The sequence below is a fragment of the Bubalus bubalis genome, chromosome 24 (genome assembly GCF_019923935.1).
Source record: "Bubalus bubalis isolate 160015118507 breed Murrah chromosome 24, NDDB_SH_1, whole genome shotgun sequence".
NCBI classification, from domain to species: domain Eukaryota; kingdom Metazoa; phylum Chordata; class Mammalia; order Artiodactyla; family Bovidae; genus Bubalus; species Bubalus bubalis.
The window spans coordinates 36,977,312-36,999,732 of NC_059180.1; the positions used below are offsets into that span (position 1 = coordinate 36,977,312).

At 45.7% G+C, this 22,421-nt stretch overlaps 1 protein-coding gene across 1 annotated transcript in view; it reads right to left on the reverse strand.

Annotated features, from left to right (window-relative positions):
- The window catches only part of RBFOX1 (RNA binding fox-1 homolog 1), a 1,703,141-nt gene that overhangs the window by 1,408,770 nt on the left and 271,950 nt on the right, over positions 1 to 22,421 (reverse strand). Inside the window, exon 2 of the mRNA XM_044936027.2 lies at positions 13,670 to 13,732. The gene's annotated coding sequence lies outside the window, so the exon portion shown is untranslated. The remainder of the gene's footprint in view (positions 1 to 13,669; positions 13,733 to 22,421) is intronic.

Here is a 22,421-nt window from a genome sequence, read left to right on the forward strand (position 1 = left end):
ATAGAAGAGGATTCAATGCGTATTTGTCCAGTGCATGAAAGCAGGGCTCTAGTCGCCTGCCGGATACAGTGAGAGGGCAATTCCTGTTGGGAAGAGACAAGGACGAGGATCACAGGGACGGTGGGGAACCAGTTCCGACACCTCACCTTTGACCACGTCCCTGATCAAAGCTCTCACAGGGAGGATAGAGGGCTTGACACGTACCGTACCATCCGCAGCTCTGAGCTCAGCACCGTGAGGACTGCTGAAGAAGGATGCAAAGATGTACACGCCTTCTCAGGAGCTCTGTGCAGAGGGGGCAATGCCTGGCTGTTCAAAATCATGTTTGCAGAGTCAGCCTTAAGAAAGGAGCTTGTAACCCGACCTGAGACAGCGACCACCATGTGGAAGCAGGACCCTGTGCTCTGAATAACAAGGTCGTTTTTACTTTAGACTGAGATAGACGTAATCCTTCTTCACTTCCCCAGTCTCATAATTCTGTATTAAAATAACTGTGAAAACACCTATGAATATTCATAGTGTTAAACTATATATGTGTACATGCATGCTGAGTCATGTCTGACTCTTTTGCGAGCCCATGGATGGTAGCCTGCCAGGTTCCTCTGTCCGTGGGATTATCCAGGCAAGAATCCTGGATTGGGTTGCCATTTCCTTCTCCAGGGGATCTTCCCATCCCAGGGACTGAACCCATGTCTACCCCTGTCTACCCATGTCTCCAACATTGCAGGTTGACTCTTTATCCACATGTATATTATATATATATGTGGTGGTGGTTTACTCAGTAAGTCATGTCTGACTCTTGTGACCCCATGGACTGTAGCCTGGCAGGGTCCTCTGTCCATGGGATTTCCCAGGCAAGAATATGATTGTATAAAAGCGAATTCATTGGAAAAGACCCTGATGCTGGGAAAGATTGAGGGCAGGAGGTGACAAAAGATGAGATGATTGGATGGCATCACTGACTCAATGGACATGAGTCTGAGAAAACTCCAGGAGACAGTGAAGGACAAGGAAGCCTGACCTGATGCAGCCCATGGGGTGGGAAAGAGTTGATGCAACTGAGAGACTGAACAAAAACAAGTGCTACATATAACATCTCAAAGGGACAATTCAGTTCCTTGCTGGTCAGTCCCTCACCTTTGTTTTGTTTTGTTTTAAATTGTTGTTGTTCTCAGCACTGAACCTCAGTTGCAACCCACTGAAAATGTTGATGGGAGAATCAAGCCACTTTGCTGCTGCTGCTGCTGCTGCTAAGTCGCTTCAATCATGTCCGACTCTGTATGACCCCATAGACGGCAGCCCACCTTGAGTCTACAGTAAATCCCCTCCATACAAACGAGTTCGATTCCAAGAGCGTGTTCATGAGTCAAACTTGCTTGCAAGTCCACAAAGTTAGCCTACTCAACTAACACAATCAGCTGTATAGTACTGTACTGTAATAGGTTTATAATACTTTTCACACAAATAGCACATCAATAAACACAAGAAATAGAGAAAACATTTTCAATCTTACAGGACAGTACGTTAAAAGCACAGTAGCAGAGTACAGCAGCTGGCATACAGGGGCTGGCATCAAGTGAACAGGCAAGAAGAGGTACTGACTGGGGCAGGGAGGGAAGGTGGGAGACAGGAGAGCTGAAGGGTCGCCAGCAATAGGAGATGGAGGACAAGCTGCTCTTTGGCTCACATCTGGCGTTGATAGCACAGGTTTCGGTTCCTTGCCGGAACTAGGCACACATTCATATCTTTGGAAGTTCTCAACTTGAGGGTTTGTATGTAGGGGACTTACTGTACAAGCATGTAGAGCAACAGAAGGACTTAGGCCTGGGGCTCTAGGTGGACCTACTAGGCTCAACTATCAGGAGTCTCCGTTCAATGCAACGTCCCTGGTAACCACAGACCATGCTTCAGTTTCTGTGTTCATGGTGTAGCATACATTACGTTTCTCATTCTTTCTTTGCATGGAGAGGAAGAGGAAGAGAAAGGAATGCTCCACAAAATTTTATCTTTAATCATACCAGTCATCAATGTCACCTACACTATAGAGAATAAAAACAACCTAGACGCTCCAGGAGATGGTGAAAGACAAGCAAGCTTGGGGTGCTGTAGTCCATGAGGGCACAAAGAGTCAGACACCACTTAGCGACTGAACAACAGGAATAAGATATTACTGAGATATTCAGGCGCCACAAGCCTCCAACCTCTGTTGCAGCCAAAATTCCTTGCCACTATTTCTGGACTAAAATGCTCAGCCCTGTTGGCACTTTGGACCCAGGGTTCTACACGTAGAAAGAACTTAGTATACAGTGGTCAGGAGTGGACTCCAGAGTTGAGATGGCCAAAGTCCAGCTCCACACCTCCCCCCAACCACTTTCTGGCCATCTGTGTATGAGCAGCCCACGTAACCCATGCAAGGGTCGGTTTCCCCATCTGCGAAACTGTAGACATTAGCAGGACCCATCTCACAGGTCCTCCTGTGGATGAAAGAAGGTACAGCGCTTCGTGTACAAAGCTTAGCCCAAGGCCTGGTGTGGGAGTAGATGTCCTGCACCCATTGTCACCTTCAGAATGACTGAGGACAACATCTGTTCTGCTCGGCATGGACCCAGACAGGAATGCATCACTTCAGGAAATGTCTATAAAAAGCTCACTCTCCGAAACTTTTTTTTAAAAAATTTGGCTACACAGTGCAGTAAGCAGGATCTTAGTTCCCTGACCAGGGATTGAACCTGTGCCCCCTGCACTGGAAGCCTGGAGTCTTAACTGCTGGGCTACCAGGGAAGTCCCTCAAAAACATTTTAAATGTAAGTGTTTTGAAGTGAAAGGTTAGTTTCACTCTTGGGAGTCAGCGAACAGGCAGACAGAGTAAACGATTGGATTATGACAAGGCAAATGACTTCAAACTGACCTCTAGTCTGGGCCACGTGAGGGCCTTCCCCTCAAATGTGGTCGCATGCCCACCAACCTGCTGGTTCTGTCCTCTGCCTCAGATCTCCTTCCATCTTCTTGCCCGTCAGAACCACAACCAGGTCTCCCTCAACTGAAACAGAGCGATGTTTTCGTTTTTGTTCCAATTTACTTTTTTTTTTCCTTCCTATTTCTTTCTTTCTTTAGATTTTTGGTCATGCCACACAGCATGCAGGATCATAGTTCCCTACCCAGGAATCAAACCTGTTACCCCCTGCTTTGGTAGCACAGAGTCTTAACCACTGGACCACCAGGGAAATCCCAATAGAACAATGTTTCTGCTACTCTCTTCTGCTGAGCTGACTGCTGCCAAGGTTCTGCTCTCAGTATTCTATTCTCCATCCCAGTGGCTTTCCCCAAACAGATGCCCTCTCCTCCCCAAAAGGAATCTGCATTTAATCTTCACAAGAAACCTTTGGCCTGTGACCGCTTTCCTCATTATGGAAGAGGACATTGGGGCTGAGAAAAGTTACATAACTTTCCCAAACTTGCAGGACTGATAAATAGAGAGCTGAGATTTGAATCCCCATCTATTTGTCTTAAAGTCTGTGTTTTTCCCTCCAGGACTGCTGCTTCCTTTACCTGAATTTAAATGAACCTCGATGACTAGACGTAACCCACTGTGTCTACTGAGCACACACAGCCAAAAGGCTCACTGCTTCTTTAGCTAGCAGTGTGCAATTTTTATGAATTTCTACCAACAGAATTTTTCAGAGTGTACTGTAGTGGATGGCTCATAAACTTAGACTGAGAACACAATGCATACAACTGAGTTCTCATAAATGAATTTATAGATATAACAAGGATACACAGGACTGGTGCTGGAGAAGACCCTTGAGAGTCCCATGGATGGCAAGGAGATCAAACCAGTCCATCCTAAAGGAAATCAACCCTGAATATTCACTGGAAGGACTGATGCTGAAGCTGAAACTCTAATACTCTGGCCACCCTATGTGAAGAGCCCATTCATTGGGAAAGACTCTGATGCTGGGAAAGATTGAGGGCAGGAGAAGGGGGTGACAGAGGATGAGATGGTTGGATGGCATCACCAATTCAATGGACATGCATTTGAGCAAACTTTGGAAGACAATGAAGGACAGGGGAGCCTGGTGTGCTGCAGTCCATGGGGCTGCAAAGAGTTGGACATGACTGAGCGACTGAACAGAAACATGGGACTGGAGAACCTGAGACTCCCAACACACTGAGTCTGTAAACCCTTCTCAAGAAGCAGCATGACATTCAACTCAGATCAAAGGGAAAGGTGTTTGAATGACACTAGTCTCAGAAATGGAGTCTTGTGCCAGAAGCCAGTGGTCCTGAAGCTCCATCTTCCTTAGGGCTTTGCTGTTTGGGGGAGCAGTGGGCTACTCCCTAATCTGGCTTCTCCTTCTCTGTGAGCACCTTGAAGGTAAAGATTTGATCCGACTCACATTTACCACTCCATTGCCTAGCTCCTCTTAAATAGAATCTGAATTCTCTTTATTTTTAGGGGGCAGTACTTTTTTTTTTAAAATACTCATTTATTTGGCTGCATTGAGTCTTAATTGTGACACACAGAATCCTTGATCTTCATTGTCGCATGCAGGATCTTTAGTTGCGACATATGAACTCTTAATTCTGCAAGGTGGGATCTAGTTTCCTGACCAGGGATTGAACTCCTGCACTGGGAGTTTGAAGTCATAGCCACTAGCCCACCAGGGAACTCCCTGAATCTTCCTCATGGGCTAATAAAACATAGGCAGTTAAGAGTAGAAAACTTAAAATACAGTGAGCTGGCTGTAAATTAACTGTCCATTTGTATATAAATTAAAAAGAGACCTTATGCACCCAAAGTGAAAAAGATGTTCTTATCCTTTGACTGGGTAAATTCCCCTCCGGGGTACATCCCCTGGAAGTTATCCCAGGAAGAAGACTCTATAGATCCTGAGTCATTAACTGTGACAATAATAGTGTTCGTGAAAAGAATGGGAACCTTCTAGATATTTCATAATAAGGAAGCAAGGCATCATTCTGTGGATATATTGTGTCACCCTGAAAACAATGATCGTGGGCAGTGACTGAGCAACAGGAAAACAAACACTCAAGCTAAAACTTGAGGGAAGAGATCAGAACACTGGTTCACAGGCCCACACTGGACCATGAATCTGGACAAGGAATGACACTGAATCGTGGGAGAGGAATTGGACTGGTTTGTGGCAGCCACGTCTATTAGAAAGACTGGGTGCAGGCCAATCCTGTTTCCTCATCATCTGCAGAGAGTTATTTGAGCACTGAGTTTCAAATGGGCACAAAGAAGGTTAGGGAGAGCCTGGAATCTGTTTGGAAACAGAAGGTGGGCCCTTGGAGCAGAGCCCCTGGGTGAGAGAGCCTGGCTTTGCATGCAAGACATGGCGAGTCCCCTTCCCGGAGTCAGAACCGCGCCGGCTGTGGTGAGCGATCACGCTCTCAGCCATCTGCTCCCGGGCCGTGAAGGCAGTGGCGTGTCCTCCCGCCTGGACGCCGGGGAGGACACTGATCACTAGTCAATCTGCTTGAAATTGCCTCCGATGATTAGTGTGTAATGACTCAGGTAGGTCACGGCCAGGGACGTTTCTGTTATTAATGCATTAGCAGCTGGAAATGGGCATTGATTCTGCAGAGGGAAGCTTAGAGACTTGGTGGGGAGAGCCCAGCTGTGTTCTGTGAAAATAGTCACTTCTGGGGAGCTGGGGGGCAGTGCCCTGCAAAAGCACTGCAGGTAAAGGGTGAGAGAGGGCCAGAACAAAGACCAGCCAGCTCAAAAAGAAAAAAAAAAAAAAAAAATTGGCTTGGGAAGATGGAAGAGAAGAATTTACCTGTAATGCGCATAACTGTTGACCTTGCCCACGTCTGAGATGAATCTAACCATATCCCTGTCTTCTGAGCCCAACACATATGTCTCTCTGTGACTGAATGGTTTAGGATAGTTAATAGAACTCGGAATGTTTTATTTACTTAACTTTTATCATAAATTCAGGACCCCATGTCTGTCTGTCTGCTGCAATATCCCTAGTACCCAGAAAGAATCCAACACAATAATTCTCTATAGTTATCTGTTCACAAATGAATGAATGAATGAAGACATTACAGAGTGAGTATTCATTTTATGTCACTCTCCTAAGAACTAAGCCGCAGTGTACAATAATACAGTTTTTCTAAGATGACTCATCCTCCTCAAAAATGGGGACTGAGGTCCACTGAATTAACCAACTTGCCAACATGCACATACTCACACACACACATGTGTCAGTCAGTGAGAGGAGATGACTTCTCAGTTATGCCATCATTCTGAATAACAAAAATGGTAATCACTGTTATCATTTATTTAGTGTTGACTGTATGCCAGGCACAGAGTTGGGGTTTCCATATTCCCACTACACAAAGAAGAAATCCCTGTCTAACTTTCTTTAAGCTAACATCAATCAGACATTCTTAAACATAATTTTTCAATGAGTCAAGAATCTTTATTTGTGGAAATTAATTACTTGGGTTCCAAAGAAACTAGTCACATATTTAAAAAACTGTTCTGGCTACCAGCAATTGGAGAAAGTTTATCCTTCTGTGGAGCCTGCCAAAAGTTGAAAAAATCTGTAGCTTCTTCCACTCCTAGAAACCAAATTCCTTGTTGCTGTAACTCAATAACCAGCCATTTTACTGAAATTTTTGTTTGTCCTTTGCAATTTCCAGCCATTGACAGGTTCACCAATGTCTTTATATATATATATATATATATATATCTTTATATATATATATATATATATAAACAAACCTCACATTACAATGTTAAATAGAAACAGCAAGTAGATCTAATCTTTAGCTTAAGTGAAGGGATTTAGCAGAAATCCCGAGTCATTGTTTTCCTTGGTCATTCAGCTGGGAACTGATGAATAATCAGGATGAATACCAAGATTTTGCCTCTTACGTGTTCAAGCCAGTATGAGAGGTTGCAGGCAAAATCTGCTTTTATTTCCTCTAATTCTCTAAAGCAATCTCTGTGTGTGGATCAAACTTTATCAGTATCAACTTATTGTGTATGTGTGTTAGTCACTCAGTTGTGTCTGACTCTTTGTGACCCTATGGACTGAAGCCCGCCAGGCTCCTCTGTCCATGGGATTCTCCAGGCAAGAACACTGGAGTGGGTTGCCATGCCCTCCTTCAAGGGATCTTCCCAACCCAGGGATCGAACCCAGGTCTACTGCATTGCAGGCAGATTCTTTACCATCTGAGCCACCAGGGAAGCCCTATCAACTTATTAATACAGAAAACAGAAAGCAGAATATCAGTACTGCATTAGTCCCCAATGTGTCTGGTATATTTTCTTTCTTGTAAAGGAGACAAGGGGCTCATTTCTGCCCACAGGTCAGGGCGTGAAGAACCACTGCTAGTCATAACTCAACAATCTTGGCCTTGCTGAGATAATGATACCCTCCCTCAGCCTTCTCTTCCTTGGCCTAGTTTCTGTCTTCCATGTTTGTTTACTGAATTCCAACTTGGAAGGGGCCTTAGTTACAGACCGAATGAGTGAATGAAAGTCGCTCAGTCATGTCTGACTCTTTGTGACCCCGTGGACTGTTGCCAGACAGGCTTCTGTGTCTGTGGAATTCTCCAGGCAAGAATACTGGAGTAGGTATCCATTCCCTTCTCCAGGGGATTTTCCTGATGCAAGGGCAGTACCCAGATCTCCCACATTGCAGGCAGATTCTTCACTGTCTGAGGCATCAAGGAAACCCAGGTCCAGACTACTGGAGTTCAATTCCTTGCTGTTACTATTACAATTTTTAATGAGGAAACTTAAATTTGGTCAAATGTATTGTTAAGAATCACATGGTTGGGACTTCCCTAGTGGCTCAGTGGTAAAGAACCCACCCACCAATCCAGGACATGGGTTCGCTCCCTTGCCCAGGAAGATCACACATGCCATGGAGTAACTAAGCCTGTGTACCACAGCCATTGAGCCTGTGTTCTGCAGCCCATGCTGTGCAACAAGAAAAGCCACCTCAACGAGAAGCCCACGCACCAGAACTAGAGAGCAGTTCCCCATCACTGGAACTAGAGCAAGGCCATGCAGCAATGAAGACCCAGCACAGCCAAAAAGGGGGGAAAGAAGACTCACACAGTCGATTAAAAATGCAAGGACATGAGTCTAGCTCTCCTGATGTTTCAGAGGTTGATCTTGAATGAGACATGGCATACAGGTGGATTGTAAGGGATTAGGAATGACAGAAGAATGATTCAAAGTACAAATAGTGTGATCGTCTTTCATACCCTCAATCTATGCAGCTCAATAATTCTTTCAAAATAGATGTGTACCTCTCATTTGAGAGGTGTTAGGGATATAGGATATAGCAGTGAGTAAGGAAGACACAAACCATACCTTCTATATCCTCTAGCCCAATGGAGGGGACAGATAATACACAAGGGATAAACAGGATAAATAGGGGTCATGATGAGCACCACAGTAGAAATGATGAAGAACCACAAGCCAGGTACCACTTCAGGCTTCTCTTCTCTATCCATGGTCCTGAAATTCTACCCTCACACAAATCTTCCTTATAACTTTCATTCTTTCGTATCTTCCCCTGCTTGAACAATACCAGAGCAGAAGGAAATGCTTGTCTTCTTGTATTTCTCTCCCTACATTCTCCTTTCTCACCTCTCATTTCCATATACTCATTAAGTCAAAAATATCCCCTGAATTCCTACTCCCAATCCTGCAGAGGGGAGACAGGGAGAGAAGGAAGAATGCCTTAGGGTTCTGCTAGGCAGCAGCTCAAGAGAAATGAGAGACACACATGTGGGATGTGTGATCAAGGGTGTCTGGTGGTAGCAGCTGGTTGGACAAGTGACAATGAAAGTGAGAAGGTCAGTAAGCATCTTTTTCTATGCCCTCTAGACCATGGGACTCCAAATGAACTGGTGTGACACCCTCCCGAGGTCTGGAAATGAATGAAATTGATGCTCTTGTGTTGTTCCTGTTCTTGTTCTTCCTTCCCTCTTGAATTCCCAGTGATGCTCGCCCTCTCCCACCCCCAGTCAGGCTGCTGATTTCTTTAACTCAAAAGAATTCCACCTCCCTGGGTGACCATCATTGCTCCTTCTCTTCCTGTTCACCCTTGCACTGTTCTCCTCTCATCTGCTCCACTGAGCTCCAGATTCTAAAAATAGGATCATGGGAGTCACACTTGTACACTGAAAAGAGACTTAGTATTTTCTTTCTCCTACAAAAGGGAATCAAGGAACTCAAGTACATGGGGAAAACTTGTTTCATCAGGAGGGTCTTCACAGAGATCATAACAGAAGTTTCTATACTAAGACCACTGGGAAGAGACCAAGGATTGCAAATGCATGATGTTGGGAAATAAACATATTTAGAACTCAAGAGATCATCTTGCCCAATTGGAACAGATGGTATTTAGGGATCCCCCAAGAGAAGGGCGGGTGTTTGGTAGGAACTAGTGTTTTGAACAAGATGATATTCATGCTTCAGGAATGTTATTCCTTCTATAAATAGAATAGAATCCAGGGGAAAGGTGGCTTCAGGCATGAGGACCAGTTAGGAAGACTTCACCATGTAAAGAATGACTTTGTGGAGTGTGTGCCAACAAGAGGGTATGGAAGTGAGGCTTTTAGAAGGCCCAGATCAAAAACTCATTTCTTTCTTGGTGGTGCATGAGGAGCAAGACAAAGGCAGAGATGGCTAAAGCTTGGGAGTGGGGTCCCTGGGAGGAGAATGGTATCCTTAGGTGAGTGAGTGGGGTCTGGTCTGACTTTCCCGTTGGGAATTTGGAGTCAGAAATGACAGCCAGAAGTAAGTGGAGAGATATAGCAGTCTGTGCTGCACGTGGCACTAGAGCCCAGTGTCGGATCTGAAGCCAGGTGTTCTGGGCCCAGCAGCAGACAAAGCAGAGGTAGAAGCTTGGAAGAAGAATACTCAGCGAAAGGTGAGAACAAAAAACAGCATCAGGGTGACCCAGACTGTTCTCTGGTCTAAGGTCAGTTCTGTCGTCCTCACTTATATAACACTCCAGCAGAAGATGAGACGCACTCATGGTATTTGCTCATCCCCCCATCACTCCATGTGTTCACCCATCACTATACCCAACAAGTACTCATTGTCTATTATGGACATGACTACAGTCACCTCTGTGAATATAATCAGAGCTTATATAGTATTTGGACTTCCCAGGTGGCCCTGGTGGTAAAGAACCTGGCTGCCAATGCAGGATATGTAAGAGACGTGGGTTCAATCCGTGTGGGTCAAGAGGATCCCCTGGGGGAGTGCATGGCAACCTACTCCAGTATTCTTGACTGGGGAATCCCCATGGACAGAGGAGCCTGGTGGGCTACAGTCCATAGGGTCTCAAAGAGCTGGACACAACTGAAGTGAGTTAGCACACACATATATTATTTAATGACCAGCATGAGTCAGACACCAACCAGTTAGAATGGACACATGTCAGGGCACCAGAGGACCAGGCAGGAAAATCATTAATCCTTTAGTTCTGGATCAAGGGTCCATGTTGGGGGATAAGGCATATGGAATTGCAGGGGTGAAAGATGCTTAACAGTCTGGGACAGCAGAAGCTTACCAACCCATTTCCACACTGACTTATACCAGCTGATTAACAGTCTGAGTACAAGAATGGACAACTCAGACTTCGCCCCTGCATTCAGAGGACCTCTGGTCTACAGATGCCCTACCCAGAGTGGTAGGCTGTTAGTAGCCACAGCATTCTGCTTAAACTTCATTTGATTAAAAACAAACAAAATTGCAGGCTCAATTCCTCAATTCCTAGTGCTGATGGCCACAGGTGAAGGGCTCGATGGCCAGATCCGGCTGGTGGTTACCATGCTGCACAGCACAGATAAAGACTATCCTATCATCACAGGAAGTTCTACTGGATGGCGCTGGACTAAAGAAAAAGACAAACATGACATTAATTTTTGCTCAACGAATGAATGAGTTTTAATTCTGATACAGCATGCCATGAAAGTGCAATCTGACAGAAGACAGAGGTCAAAGGAAGGCTTCCACTGGAAGTTAAATTTAAACGTTGGAGGACAGTGAAATCTACTCAAAGTTATGTGGCAGCCTGAATGGGAGTGGGGTTTGGGGGAGAATAGATACATGTATATGTATGGCTGAGTCCCTTCACTGTCCACCTGGAACTATCACATCATTGTTAATTGGCTATTCTCCAAAATAAAAGAAAATGTTGTTAAAATTCGCTTAAATAAAAAGATAAAAGTTGTAAGAGATTACTCAGAGGCAGAAGATCAACTGCTGATGGTGCTACAATCAGCTTTATGCAGCTTTCCTTCTAGATGCAGCTCATAAAGAGATGTGGGAACCAGATGCCCTACACAGATGTAGGGTCATGTGACCTAACCCCCTGCATCATGTACATTGGCCAATCTGTCCTAAGGTTAACACAGATGGGGGATTCTGGAAAAAATAAAAGCAACGAGCAATCACCAAACTTTGGAAGCAGGAAATTGGACATGGATTTTCTGAAGCCAACGATATCCAACCCTGTCTCAGCCTAAAATAAGATAGCCAGTGCATCAGCCCAGGCACAGAGTTAGATCTGAGAAAATTCCAACTGCAGCCATTGCTCCCTGTAAAATCCTATGAGAGGCTGTAGTGGTTTCCCAACCCTTGCAACGAGGTACCACACACGGGACTGGTGAAGGGGACCCAAGGACCAGGCACATGGCCCAGGGGACACGCCAGATCATCTCCTTTCCTGGTAACCAAGCAACCTCCCAGAACTCCACCTACGTACCTGTGGGCCCTGGGAGCTGGTGGAGGTATTCACTGAGCCAGAGAAGCTATGATAACAGGAAGGCATCAGAATCTATCAAGCACGGAGGTTGGGCCACAGCTCTAAACATCCCCGATGAGAAGTTTTCCATTTCTTCCTTTTTAATTTTTTAAAAAAATTATCAGATATCTGCACACTGGTTTGGAGCAGCAAATTAATATTTTTTTCCTCTTCTGACTGCAATTGTAGATATGAAAATACCATATCCATAGACAAATTAACATGAGTTTCTTACAACAGTGTGCTAATTATCTCAGGGACCAGAGACTCCCCTAGGTCAGAGTCTTCAGCCCCACTCTTGGAAAGGAACACGGGTTTCTTTCTGGGAAGCAGTAATTTGTATCGTGTCAAGAAGATACAGAGAAAGGTGGAAGGGGCATGCATCACTGGAAAACCCACCCTCAACACCCTCCGTCCCCCATTCCTCCCCGGCCTGCTCCAGCACCACCAAGAAGTCCAGAAGGACACTGCTTGAAACAGGAACAGCTAGAGAAACATACATACTTAACTTGGCACCAAATGGATCTGAACAGACTGCATGCCAAACAGCCCTCTCCTTGTTTCGCTAACAAAATCTCCCCAGTTTTCAAGGGATGCTGTAGCCCAAACTTCAAAGGCATTAAAGGATAGATGTGGCATGTAGGGAATTAAACATGAAATTTCCTTTCTTATTGGGAACAAAAGCTGTGGGTCTAATCTCCTGTGTGATACAAGCTTTAGCTGATCAGGGTTACACTTAGTCATTCTGATGTGGTGAGCGAGCGGCGAATACATCATCTTTCTTATTTCTTTCTGTCTCCTCCTCTTTCCCCGGCTCCCTTCGCATATGCAAATACCACAGCAATAACAGGAGTCTTGCAACACCACTGAGGGCGAAAGAATTCTCTTTGATCAGCCTCTTCCAGGCCTGGAGTCCCACAGCCACCAATTTCTACCTGCCCCTTTATGATATTTGATGTATCAAATTAGTCTCCAGCACTCTCAGAAGTAGATTATACTAAGAAATTCCGAGACCTAGGAAGGAAGCTACATCTTGAAAAAAATAAATATTTCTTTAAGTAAGCCTTTTAAAATTTTTATAGTTATGGCTAAATTATTACAGATTTCTTCTGAAAACAAGTGGCTCGCCGACAGAACTCAGGCAGAAGTGGGCCGATGGCAGAAACTTTATGGAGAATGCAGCGTCACCCCCACCACCACTCTGAATGCTAGCATATCAGAAAAAAATAAGAGTTGGAGAAATTGGACAAAATACTGCTAACTTCACCAAAAATAAAGTCCTTGTGCGCAACGAGAAAGGCAGACGGCAGAAAGTGCTTACTTGCTAAAAACAAATGAAATTTCCAAAACATACTCCAGCATCTTAAAGTACAGAACTTCTTTTTTGCAGTCATTTTTATATAGGAGGAATGCATTCTGGCTCAGAAAGAGCAAAAAGAACTGCTCTGCTCTGAAATGCCTCAAGAAATATATGGTCTCACTAACATGTCTGCTTCCTGCCATTTCTTTTGACTTTGCAAGGTTCCAGTGACTGGGACAGGGGCATTGAGAAAAACTCAGGGAACAAAAAGAAAACAAAAGCACATTTAATTTAACCCCCAGGCAGTAATGGTAGGTTTAACCCATTACACCCTTCTCACTCTTCTCTGACATTCCTTCTGTTCTTTTTCAAGATACTACCCAGAAAAGCCTCTTCTCCCCTCTGAACCCAATGTAGTGGCACAAAAAAAGAAAGACACAGGCAGGCAGCAAAGTGTTTGTGGGAACCCCAGGCCCGCAGAAGACAGCTTTTCATCACAAACACAATCAAAGCCATGGATGGAATTATGTGATGACCGCTCAAAAGCAGCTGCACTTACTGAATGCTGAGTCTGCTCAGGGAAGCTGTAAGTTCCACTTGCATGAGTTCTCCGAGCAGTTTCCTAGGGAAAAAGAGAAACAAAGACTTTAGTGCCTAGGAACGTATTCCTGAATTGTGTCTGCATCTGTCTTGGACATACTAATATCTGGTTAACCGATAAAATAGGTAAAACCTAACAATGATAATGGTGATGAAGATGAAAAGGATAAAGATCAAAGCTTCAAATATTATTTTCATTGAAGGCCTTCCCACTCCAATTGGGAAGGCATTCCCAGTCTCTCTGTTTCAGAAGAGGAAACCAAGGCTCAGACAGCTCAGTTGTACAAAGTATGTATATTGGTAGTGGAGCCTGGATTTGAACTTGGGAAATTGGGTAACAAATTTAGAACCATTCTGCTATGCTCCTAACCTCCACAGTGAACTCTGTGTCACAGGATGTCTTCAAGGAAAGATGGGACGCTGATCTTTTAATGCTCTTATTGTGGAATTTCCTGCATTGGAGTAGGCAGGATGAAACCAATATTAAATTTCTTTTCAATCTTAGAACTCAAAGATTCTGTAATGCTCAATTCCGTGACAGCAAAGGTTCCAAGTGACTTCATTTTACAATGAAGAAAACTTATATAAGGTGTCCCATAAATAATACATTTTAAAAACATGGCTATCATCACCCAATCAGAAGGAGCAAGATTCATTTTCATTAATATTTAAATAAACCAAATGTCACCTGAACTGAAAATGGCCATTATAACATCATATAATTCAGTGAGTTGGGGGAAAGGTCATCTTCAGCCAGAAAAATCAAGATTTACTAATAGATCTGAAAGACGTATATGGAGCCTTATATCAAAGAGGGGGCTTCTCAGGTGGTACTACTGGTAAAGAACCCACCTGCCAAAGCAGGGGACCCAAGAGACATGGGTTCTATCCCTGGGTCAGGAAGATTGCCCTGGAGTAGGTCATGGCGACCCACTCCACTATTCTTGCCTGGAGAATCCCATGGACAGAGGAGCCTGGCAGGCTACAACGAGTCGGATACAACTGAAGTGACTTAGCATGCACGCACGGATACAAAAGAGTGTTGGCCCTGAGCTGCCCCCTCTCTGGAAGAAACTTAAGTGGTAGAGGTGGGACTGGTTTGCAGTGTCCTAGAAGCCTGACCCAATGCTCTTTCAACTACTCTTACAAAGTAGTTCTATAACTTATACCCAGACTCAATGCAATTCACACATTTCAGAGCTCAATGATACACATTATTTACAAACATATATTTAAAATATATGCTTCCCCTTTGTAAATATGATGAACCATTTTTTTAACTTCACATTTAGTGAGTCCACTGATGTTGATAAACCAGAACATCTGATAATATCGAGAGGCTCCGAAATATTGGAAAGAGAGAGACCAGTGTCTGAAGAATTCTGATGGTATGGACAGCTGTGAAGGGTGAGGATGGTGGGAATAGTGCTTATCCATGGGCTCAATGGGACTCAATGGAATCTCCAAGGACAGACACCTCCCATGTTCACTGCCTGTCGTTCATTTGTAGAAAAGCTTTGGTCTTCCAAGTCTCCCCTGAGTCATAAAAACTTGGCTTAAGAATTGATGATTTTTTTTAATTTAAATTTATTTATTTTAATTAGAGGCTAATTACTTCACAATATTGTATTGGTTTTGCCATACATCAACATGAATCCACCACGTGTGTACATGTGTTCCCAATCCTGAACCCCCCTTCCACCTCCCTCCCCATACCTCCCACCTCCCTCCCCATACCATCCCTCTGGGTCATCCCAGTGCGCCAGCCCCAAGCTTCCTGTATCCTGCATCGAACCTGGACTGGCGCATACAGACTGAAAGTGAAGGGCTGGAAAAAGATACTCCATTAAAAAGAATTGATGATTGAAATGATATAAACATGGTGAGACCAAGGTTGAAAAGGGCCAGAAGAATATAAGCAATTTAAATAGTAAATTAATCATAAAGCAGTCACAGAATCTTTAGTTCCTCCCTGAAGTACCTGCTGCTGCTAAGTCGCTTCAGTTGTGTCTGACTTTGTGCGACCCCATAGACGGCAGCCCACCAGGCTCCTCTGTCCATGGGGTTCTCCAGGTAAGAATATTGGAGTGGGTTGCCATTTCCTTCTCCAATGCATGCATGCATGCTAAGTCACTTCAGTTTTGTCTGACTCTGTTCAACCCTATGGACAGCAGCCCACCAGGCTCCTCTGTCCACAGGATTCTCTAGACAAGAATACTGGAATGGGTTGCCATTTCCTTCTCCACTGAAGTACCTAGATAATTGTATCTAATGCCCATTCCTAAGTTGTTTTACAGATATTAAGACCCCCACCAAATGGACAAACTTAACTACATGATGATCATGCATATGCACCCCAGACCAGCTGGAGCCTGAAAATTGATAACGTTAACCCCAGTGACACAGCCCTGATACCTCACCATCAATCAGGGTGTGTGCACGAGCTGATCACACACCCTGAGACTTCTTTGCCTCACCTTACCCTTTAAAACTCTTTCCTGAAATCCACAAGGGGAGTTTGGGTTTTTTGAGCATTAGCTGCTCTGGATCCCTTGTCTGGTGCCCACAATGGATGCTGCACTTTCCTTCAGCACAGCCCCGTGTCAGAAGACTGGCTTTGCTGTGAGTAGGAGAGTGGACTGAAGTTTGCTTCAGTAACACATCCTTCCATCATTCTTTCCTTCATTCAATCCTCATTCCTTCCTTCCTTCCATCCATGCACCCACCCACATTCCCGATCCTCCCTTCCCCCATCCATCCAACTACCTTCCATCCTTTCCTCCATTCAGTCCATCCATCAATCTATCCATCCCTGCATGTCTCCACTGCCTACTAGCTTTGTGAACACAGATAAGTCGTTTAACCTTTCTTTGTCTCAGAGAAATGGGAATCAACATAGTGTATAACTCAATGGATAGAGGTTAGTAATCAAAGTTAACATTTGCAAGGCATTTAGCATTGTGCCTGGCACAAAATCGGTACTATTAAAAACTCTGTTATTATTCATTAAGCCTTTTTTAAAGCCAAGCACTGTCATTCTGGGGCCCGCAGTCTAGCAGGGAAGACAGATCTTGTCAGGGATGCTGGTGAAGGCAGTGCCAAGGAAGCAACAACGGGGCTGAGATCTCAACGATCAGAAGAACACAACCAAAAGAGGTGGAAAGAAGAGTCAGGACCGAGGAAACAAACAGTCAAAGCTATCGATGAACTTCTATAAATTCATAGCATGCCTAGGCTGGAGAAGTGTCTGTCTCCTAATAATAGAAATAGCACCAGTAGATCCTAGACAGACTGATTATAAATCCACAGATATACTGATCACAGGTCCTTCGGTCAGGTCAACCTTCTTAAAGCCTGCCCCACCTCCTCTCCAGTCTCCTCCTCCCTCACCTAAGGTACCCGTTCCCAACCTTTTTGGCACCAGGGACCCATTTCTTAGAAGACAATTTTTCCATGGACCTGGGTTGGGGGACGGTTTCTGGATGATTTGAGAGCATTACATTTACTGTGTACTTTATTATTATTACATCAGCTCCACCTCAGATCATCAGGCATTAGATCCTGGAGGTTGGGGACCCTTCCCCCTAAGACACTCCCTTGCACATCCTATGGTCCAATGAAACCGAAATACTTGGAAAGACACAAGGCACTTCCTGCCTCTAACACTTTGACCACATCTTCCTTCCAGAGCTGGTCATCACCTGGCCCTTCTTGAACTCACTCTTCAAAGTCCACATAAATGGAAGCTTCTCTCTGTAGCCATGACTGACTGACCCATCCAGCTGGACTGATTTTTTTCCCCCAGGGTCCCATGGCCTTTTGCATATCCCTCATCTGAACAAGAATCACACACTCTTTCTAACCCCTGTAGTGTAGCCTTGGGCTGTCCAGGTTGTGAACTCCTGGAGGTTGAGCACAATGTCTATAAAGATTTCTTAAAAAAATAATAATAATGAATTAATAAAGAAGGCTGAGGGCTGAAGAATTGATGCTTTCTACTGTGGTGCCAGAGAAGACTCTTGAGAGACCCTTGGACTGCAAGGAGATCAAACCAGTCAATCCAAAAGGAAGTCAACCCTGAATATCCATTGCAAGGACTGATGCTGAAGCTGAAGCTCCAATACTTTGGCCACCCAATGCAAAGAGCTGACTCACTGAAAAAGACCCTGAAGCTGGGAAAGATTGAGGCCAGGAGGAGAAGGGGGTGACAGAGGATGAAATCGTTAGATGGTATGACCGACTCGAAAGACATGAGTTTGAGCAAAATCCAGGAGATAGTGAAGGACAGGGAAGCCCGGCATGCTGCAGACCACGGGGTTGCAAAGAGCAGGACATGACTTAGCAACTGAAAAACAGCAGCAATGACAACAATTATTTAATTATATGTTTTTGGCTGTGTTAGGTCTTCCTTGTGTTTGGGCTTTTCTCTAGTTGCAGTGAGTGGGCTGAGCTCAGAAAGCTGAGTGCCAAAGAATTGATGCTTTTGAACTGTGGTGTTGGAGAAGACTCCTGAGAGTCCCTTGGACTGCAAGGAGATCCAACCAGTCCATCCTAAAGGAGATCAGTCCTGAACGTTCATTGGAAGGACTGATGTTGAAGCTGAAACTCCAATACTTTGGCCACCTGATGCAAAGAGCTGACTTATTTGAAAAGACCCTGATGTTGGTAAAGATTGAAGGTGGGAGGAGAAGGGGATGACAGAGGATGAGATGGCTGGATGGCATCACTGACTCAATGGACATGAGTTTGAGTAATCTCTGGGAGTTGGTGGTGGACAGGGAGGCCTGGCATGCTGTGGTCCATGGGGTCACAAAAAGTCAGACACAACTGAGTGACTTAACTGAATTGAATTGAGTGAGTGGGGGGCTACTCTCCCGTTGTGGTCTGTGAGCTTCTCACTGGTGTGGCTTCTCTTGCTGAGAAGCACAGGCTCTAGGGTGCACAGGCTTCAGCAGTTGCAGCTACGGGGCTCTGGAGCTCGGGCTCAGTAGCTGTGGTGCACACACTTAGTTGCACCGGGGCATGTGGGATCTTCCTGGATCAGGAAAGGAACCCGTGTCATCTGCATTGGCAGGTGGATTTTTTCTACCACTGACCCACCAAGGAAGTCCTCAAGGACAGTGTTTTATCCAGCCCCGTAGCCCTGCTGCCTGGCACAGTGCCCAGCTTCTCCCCAGCTGCTTACCACACTGGGAAAGTCCAGGAAGCCTTGCCTCATTGACCCAAGGTGCTAAACCCCAAGCGAGGGTGCTGAACTTAACTCCAGAAAGAAGTCTTCTCTGAGCATCATGGCTGCCTATGGCACTCCCCTACTTGGCATGCAGGGGAATAAGGTTAATTTCACATCCGTGTCAGCTTCATGCCCACACTTTTATATCTGCTTTTAATCCAACCTGCAGTTGAAATGAATTTTATACTCCCCCACCCTTGACACTAATAAGAATCTGACAAATCCTTTAGGTGGATTGTTTTATAAAAATGAAGGCTGAGAACCATTGTTACAAGGTGAGAATAGAAACGGTCATTAGCAATGGCACCAGGCAGCACGGAATATCTAAAGACCTAAGAGTTCCAAAGCAGTGATGCAATTTAAAATAAAACAAAACTAAAGCTGTCCTGAGTTTGCAATTACTCTTGCAAATGACGGAAAGAGTGATCTGCGACCAGGGAGAATCTTGGATCCTGGTGAAGTTGGATGGAATTTTTACGGCCCTGAGATGATGCCCCAGTTAAAGAGCTGAGAGGGAAGAAAAGGGAAAGGGCGTCGTAACAAAGTCAGGCAGAGCTGCTCACTCCGTGCATTAGCCACGGTCACCTCTGTGCTCATCCAAATGGATGCACAGAACAGTGAACCAATTACTTCCAAGATGCTGGAGTTGATGACCCCTGGGCAGGCACTGTGGAGTTTAAGTCTAACTCAGACTCTCTCAACAGGGCTGGCTACGGCATCGCTTCTACTTCCGCTGAGTCAGCCACCCCCTGCTCCATAGATTCCTGCACATGGGCAACCATGATGGGCTCCTAAGATCTCCTGTCTCCACATTTGCCCCTCTCAGCCCCTCAGGGAGCAGGCAGAGGAGTGTTTAAAAGCTATGGATACGCCCATGTTACTTGATGGTTTAAACCCTGTATGGATGGCTGCCTTTTCCATTGCTGACCAAACCCACACCCGGGGCACACAGTCTGATGGCCCGCACAGTGGGCTCCTGGCCACAGGCCCAGCCTTGTCTGCTTCCCAGTGAGCAGGCACACCCTCCCTCCAGACCCCCTGGGGTACCCACCCCAGCGACCGACCAGTTCTGAGTCATGCCTTACTCCCCACCAGCCACAGGGATGCTGTGTCTTTGACCTGGGATGCTCTTAACACCCAATTAACGCTCATTGTTATATCCTCATGGAAGGCCCTGCCCCACAGTCTCACGAGTCCATTATCCTTTCTTCAAAGCGCATCTCCCAGCTGTCATTTCACAGTGAGAGGAAAATGCTCTTCTCATTCAAGGCGGCCTGTGTCACTGGGCAAGCGGGCTCCATGAGGGCAGGGACTGTCACTGCGTCTGTCTGCTCACCCATCTAACTCCAGGTCTGACCACCCTGCAGTGGGCATGGATGGCACGTGAAAAGCTCTTGCTGAAGGAAGGATGGCAGGGAGGAGGAATAGGGGTGGAGAGAGGAGAGAAGGGAGGAAGAGAGGAAGGAAAGGAAGAGGGAGTAAAACAGGCTTCCCCACCCAGCGGCTAACTCCAGACACACTTCCAGTGACCATCAGCTTCTCTAAGAGCTTCCTCCCTCCCCACCCACCTCCGCCTAGCTCAGTCCAGAAATCAGGTCTGATGGACCTGACTCTGGTTCCATGAGGGCTCTGATGGGATGAAACCTCACCTGATCCGAGTTCCTTTCCTCCCAGGAATCTAGACTGCCCTGCTAACCTTCTGCTGACTCCTAGAACCAAGAACTCACGTACTGTGGGGTCACTGTTCTCTACCACGAACCCAATAAGAACAGAAGCCACCAAGCCCCGGAGCAGGAAGAACAGAGCAGAGAGGAAAACAGGCGAGGCTGGAGGGTTCTGGGAGACAGTAGGGGCTGCCTCGTGGCCAGATGACCTAGCAGTTCAGGACCTACTTGACCCTCCTGGTACTGACCACACCTCCCGTCTCAGGGCTGAGAATCACTCCCATGCTGGGTACTGGATGTCCCCATTTTCTGAGCTACTTTGACTGCATCTCTGTCACTTGCCAACAGAAGAGTCATGTGTCACAAAGGGTGGCATCTCCCCCAGCTGGCGGCTTCTCCACCAGCCCTGCCTTCAGATACAGAAGCTATATCTTTATCACATTGATGATGGCAACTGCACGCATTCTTCCCCAGCTGCTCAGTGGTCCCTATCTAGACAGCATATTAAAAAGTAGAGACATTACCTTCCCAAAAAAGGTCCAAATAGTCAAAGCTATGGTTTTTCCAGTAGTCATGCATGGATGTGAGAGTCCGACTATAAAGAAAGCTGAGTGCCAAAGAATTGATGCTTTTAAACTGTGGTGTTGGAGAAGACTCTTGAGAGTCCCTTGGACTGCAAGGAGATCCAACCAGTCAATCCTAAAGGAGATCAGTCCTGAACATTCATTGGAAGGACTGTTGCTGAAGCTTCACTACTTTGGCTACTTGATGCAAAAAGCCAATTCATTAGAAAAGACCCTGATGCTGGGAAAGATTGAAGGCAGGAGGAGAAGCAGGTGGCAGAGAATGAGGTGGTTGGATAGCATCACCGACTCAATGGACATGAGTTTGAGCAAACTCTGGGAGGTGGTGAAGGACAGGGAAGCCTGGCGTGCTGCAGCCCATGGGGTCGCAAAGAGTCAGACACAACTAAAGCGACTTAGTGCTCACACTCATGCTGAACAAGAACAAAACCCAACAGCCCATAGTTCTAAACCAAAATGGATTCCAGGGACTTCCCTGACGGTCCAGTGGCCAAGACTCCACACTCCCAATGCAGGGGGCCTGAGTTCAATCCCTGGTCAGGGAACTAGATCCCACATACTGCAACTACAGATCCTGCATGCCGCAGCTAGACCCAGCACAGCCAAATAAACAAATATATATTTTAAAATAAATAAATAACCCCCCACCGGTCCCCCCCAACCCCAACCCCTCCTCACTATGCCTTCACCCTGGCAGGTTCCCTTGCCAGGAAGTCTGTTCACTCTTCATCTGCCTGGGAACAGAGACCTAGTCTTTACATCCTCAGGGAACCCTTGCCAAACACAGCACAGAACTTGCCAAACTCCCGCTTCCCGCTCTCAGTATCCCTCTGAGTACTCATCACTCGCTGACATCGGCGCCTTTGTCTGTCTCCTTCACTGGATCCTCAGCACTTTACAACTCTAGGCCACACTTCTCCTTATTCATGAGTGATGGCATGAGGGTCATTTGGGACACTGACTCGGGTTCAAAAGCAATTCTCCCATTCATTTAGATACGAAACTCTGGGCAAACTTCTTGATCGCTCTGAGCCTCTGTTTGCTTACCTATGGGAGGGTGGGAATAATCTTGCTCCTTAGAGGGTTTGAGTGAGGATTACACACTGTTAAGTACTGGCACTGCTAGCCAATACATGGCCATCGAGCCAGACGTCCAACAACGATGCGTGCCTGGCCAACAGCAGTCCTTCCAAGAAACGATGTCACAGGTGCTTTGCAAAATGCTGCCAAAGA